The sequence below is a fragment of the Nycticebus coucang genome, chromosome X (assembly GCF_027406575.1).
Source record: "Nycticebus coucang isolate mNycCou1 chromosome X, mNycCou1.pri, whole genome shotgun sequence".
In the NCBI taxonomy this organism is placed as follows: domain Eukaryota; kingdom Metazoa; phylum Chordata; class Mammalia; order Primates; family Lorisidae; genus Nycticebus; species Nycticebus coucang.
This window is the reverse complement of record NC_069804.1, coordinates 150,797,133-150,802,342: the sequence shown is the minus strand read 5'-3', so window position 1 is coordinate 150,802,342 and position 5,210 is coordinate 150,797,133. Positions and strand designations below refer to the sequence as shown.

The following is a 5,210-nucleotide window of genomic DNA, read 5'->3' as shown; positions in this document are numbered from 1 at the left end:
GTGAAAAAGTGAGACTCTGTCTCTACAAAAAAAAAAAGAAAAAGAAAAAAGAAAAAGTTACAAATAAGATTTTCCTTAACCAAAAAAAAAAAAAAAAAATTTAAAAAGAGAGAGTAATGTTTTACTTGAAAGACGTTAAAACATACTATAAAACAATAAATACAGCATAGTATTACTTTAGGGAAACTCAGTGGAACCAAAGTGAGAATTAAAAAAAAAAAACAAAAACAGATGTGCAAAGGTCTGCTAATTTGGCTAGAGGTGAACTTCAGATCACTGAGAAAAGGATATACCTGTCATAAAAGGACAAATGGCCATTCAAATAAAGAAAAACATAGTCTGTACCTTTAATTGAAATCATGTACACAAATAAACCTTAGAGTTAAGACTTTTAAATAAAAGTACTGAAAATAACAGAAGAAAATAGTTGGCACTTTTAAAACTTATGGTAAAGGGCGGCACCTGTGGCTCAGTCGGTAAGGTGCCCCATATACCGAGGGTGGCGGGTTCAAACCCGGGCCCCGGCCAAACTGCAACCAAAAAATAGCCGGGCGTTGTGGCGGGCGCCTGTAGTCCCAGCTGCTCGGGAGGCTGAGGCAAGAGAATCGCTTAAGCCCAGGAATTGGAGGTTGCTGTGAGCTGTGTGAGGCCATGGCACTCTACAGGGGGCCATGGAGTGAGACTCTGTCTCTACAAAAAAAAAAAAAAAAAAAAAAACTTATGGTAAGGTCTTCCTAACTGAAGTATGAAACCCAGCCTTCATAAAGGAGAACACTCACAGATCTGGCAACATCAACTGATAGAAAATACCTACAACATATAAAACAAAAAAGTAATAGCCCAAATATATCACGATTCCAACAATGCATGAGAAAAACAAAATATTAATCACTCCACAAAAGAAAACAAAAAGCAACCACGTGAAAAATTTCAACATTAGTAGCAATCAAACAAATGTGTATTAAAACATCACTGAATTTTTTATCAAATTTAAAATATTTGCTGATGCAAAATGTTGCCAATTAGGCAAAATGGACACTTTCATTTATTTTTGTCAAAGCATTTTTGAAAAACTATTTGGCAGTATCTAGCTCACAGTTTTTGATCCATCAGTATAAACTCTAGGAATCTATTCTCAGGAAATTCTCATACAAGTGCACAAAAATTTATAATAAAAGAATTCAAGGATGTTTATCATCACATTATTTGGTTATTGTTTGTTTCTGCCTGCCCCCCCACCCCGGGGAAAGTATTAGTTTGATCACAGAATACCTTTGTTGTTTTCTCCCATAAGGGTAGTGGGAGATGGCGAGTCTGCCGGCCAGTTTCACTTTTTCATGGATTCCTTACGAACAACCATGTACCTCCGGGCCACACTGAGGGGAGGCGAGTAACTGTCTGCACAGGAGGTGTCTTCAAACAGGACTGAGTAATCATCCTGGGGCCATGGTGGGGGCACATGAATCACAGCACAGTAGAAGCAGGTGCTCTGGAGATACAGGGCCAGCACGAGCTGCTCCTTCTGTAATAAGGTCTCAGGGTCCATGTCAGGGTTGGCCTTCCACTGGGACGTGGGATGATCTGCCGCCGGCTCAGGATGCGCCTCTTTTTGTCTTCATTAATGTCGTCCACCTCATAGTTGTCGTTGGTGTGGCTGTAACTGACCACCTCAGCCAGGATCCATTGCTCATCCCTGTCCACAGCCTTTACCCAAGTAGCCCTTGTCTCCAGGTTTGGCCGCATAGTCCCCTGAGGCTGGAGTGGCCCCACACAGGGGTGGGGGCTTGTCACCAGGCTTCCCAGTCCCTGTGGGCAGGCTCATGGCTGACTGCTGCAGCAAGGTCATCAGCACACCCCTGCGCATGGTCTTCCCGACGACTCCGAGTACAGGCCCGCAGTCTTGGCAGCGATCCGCCTCTCTTCCAAGACAGACTTGATTTCAGCGATAGGACCTTTGGCAGGATGTTGCACTCCGCCTCTGCATCAGCCTTGGTGGTCGTATGGACGCCACGCGGCTTTGTTCGGTAATAGGGAGAAATCTTGTTCTCTGCATCCGCTCGTGGGTCTTCTGAATGTTCACTAAGTTACGATCACTCTGAGAATACTCTTCCTGGGTTTGTTTAATCAGCTGAGGGTGGTCTGTGAGAAAATCTGCAATGCGGGACTCAGCAGAAACAAGTGCCCTGATCTAGGAGGGGCACCTGGTCCGAGACAAAAACAAGCTCCTGACACCGGAAATTGCAAGGACTCAGGCAGGCGAGTTCCTCGAACGCTTTTTTCAGTCTCTAGATGGTGATGAACTTGCGTTCGAAGATTTACGACATGTCGAGAACCACTTACGCCTTTTTTTCCCCTTTATGAGCGAGGCAGAGCGCCCACAGGATTATTTGTAACAGGAAATAGTTGGAAGAATGTTCATCAATAAAGACGTGGTTAAATAAATTAGAATACATCCATATAGTGGAATACTGTACAGCTGTTTTAAAAAAATAAAGTAGATCTAGGGGCACTAATATAGCACCTTGCTATATTTTTAAGCAGAAAAAGCAAGTTTCAGAATCCTGAATATAATGTGATCCAATTTAGGTAAAGAAATGCATGTGAACATACTATATACACAATGCATAAAACAGACTAAAGAAATCCGTATGGACCTGTAGTCCCAGCTACTCGGGAGGCTGAGGCAAGAGAATCGCTTAAGCCCAGGAGTTGGAGGTTGCTGTGAGCTGTGTGATGCCACGGCACTCTACCGAGGGCCATAAAGTGAGACTCTGTCTCTACAAAAAAAAAAAAAAAAGAAGAAAGAAATGCGTATGGAATTGTTGTAGGAACAAGGCTAAGGAGAACTATAGCATAGAGGTTAATAGCATACACTCTGGGGCCAGAGAACTTAGTGACTTTGTTATTTATAAGCATTGTTGATACAGGATAGGTGGCGTGGTGGTGCCCCAGCCAGCTCAGCTGGAGCTGGAGGACCTGCTGCCTCCACCTTGATGGTCTTGGTGCGCAGCAGCCAGCAGAGGAACCAGCGGGCTGTAGGGTAGGCAAGGAGGGGAGCCTCCCAACCCACCAGAGGCTCCAAACAACTGATGGGAAGACACTGGCGCCTTGGTGTCTCCATCTCTTTACACTTATGACTGAATACGGAACCCCCATTCCCGATGCCTAGGTCAATTTCATGTAAGTTTCTTAGGCCTCAATTTCGTGAATCGTCTGTGTCCATTCATTTATACATTCAGTCTCCTTGCCCTAGCAGAAGAGACTATGTCCAGTCATTTCCTGGCCAAGGAACCCATGCACCTATATATACCTCTAGACAGAGAGAGACAAAGAGAAAGCTTTTCTCCCCGACTTGGGTTTTCTCTCTGGGAGCTTCAGTATTTTTCCTATTCTTTTCTGTAAATAAATTCTGTCTTACCACCAATCTGTGGTCCGCGGATTTATTCTTCAAATCACTGAGACCAAGAACCTGAAACTGTGGTATCATTGTGACCTATGCAAGTTAATTAACCTCTCTATGCCTCAGTTTCTTTACCTACAAAATGGTGGTGATATTATTCCTCACTTGAAAGGTATATGTGAAGATCAAAGGAGACAATGGACGTAATGCAGTTAAAATGAAGCCTGGCCACGCACAGTAGCTCGTGCCTGTAATCCTAGCACTCTCTGACCCATGCGGGTGGATTGCCTGAGCTCACTGTTCGAGACCAGCCTGAGCCAGAGTGAGAGCTCATCTTTAAAAATAGTTGGGAGTTGTGGTGGGCACCTGTAGGCAAGAGAATCGCTTGATCCCAAGATTCCAAGACTATGAGGTTGCTGTGAGCTATGACGCTACAGCCCTCTATGGAGGGAACAAAGCGAGACTCTGTCTCAAAAAAAAAAAGCCTCGCACATAGTATAAGCTTACTAGGTAAGAGTTTACTATTATTTGATTCCTTAAATATTTTTCAATGAGAATTACATTTTTTATGTAATAAAAAATGAGAATATAAAATGATTCTAAATACAAAAATAAGAATAAGAGGAAAAAAGTATCACCCACACTGAATTTAACTACTTTTCCACAACCTAGTGGAACACATATCTTAAATTATGACCACCATATTTTGCAGTTCCTCTTTATAGAGAGGAAAAGTCTACTTCTCAACCCTTTGGATCTGAGCTGGTCCTGTGATTTTTTTGACTTGTAGAATATGGCAGAAGTAACACTGTGTGTGTTTTGGAGCCTTGGTCTTTTGAGGACATGTAGCTTCTACCTTTGCCATTGCAGGATGCTGCCTGACACTGCAATATAAGAAAGTTGGTGTTGCCTACTGGAGAATGAGAGACCATGTAAAGAAGAGCTGAAAACTGAGGTTTTCAGGCAAAACGCAGCACCTATTGCCAAGCATATATGAGGCCATTTTGTGCCTTCCAGCCCAGCCAACCTTCCAGTTGAATACAGCATCACAAATGAGGTCAGGAAAAAGTAGTTAAGCAAATGCACAGTTAATGCACACAATTATGAGGAATGATAAAGTGCTATCATTTTAAGCCACTGTTAGGGTTATGTGCTATGCACAATAGTCAACTGATACAGAGGATGTGAGATCTCATGGAGAGAGAATAAATGGAAAGTAAGGTTCAAAAAACTCAGCCGTTCCAGAACCCAACCCCAGGTGACCTCCCAGCTGAATACAGTTACTTTCATGAGCCCAGATAAGACCAGAAGAAAAAACAAACAAACAAACAAAAACATCTAACCTATACAATTGTGAGAAATGGCAAATAGTTGTTTTAAGATACTGGGTTTTATGATAATTTTATGCAGCAATAGATAAATGACACTATGTCCAAGAAGCCTAATTTACCAGACACATAGAAAAAAAATCTCTTTCAAACTAAATGCTACACTAGACATTTACAAGGTATGGACTAAGGATTGTGTTAAAACCAGGGCACTAAACTTTAAAGAAAAATTCCTATATTCAGTAGGAAACTTGATAATTCTATTTTTTATTTGATTGTTAAATCAGAACATACTATATATTTTCCTCCATTCTTATTATTAATTTAGTCCTTTGTTTTAAAAATAAAATTGTTAAATTCCCAGTGTCTCTAGTTCTAGACAACCTCCTATGAATAGCCAAAATATACAGAAAGACATGTCTCTACCCTCAATGTAATTAAAGTACAAAAGGAGAAATAAGCATCTAAATAACTATGATACA

General features: G+C 41.6%; 1 pseudogene; it reads right to left on the bottom strand.

Moving 5' to 3' along the window:
- Positions 1–1,327: 1,327 nt before the first annotated feature.
- Positions 1,328–3,487, bottom strand: LOC128577041 (SAGA-associated factor 29-like; annotated as a pseudogene).
- Between the last annotated feature and the right edge of the window lie 1,723 nt (positions 3,488–5,210).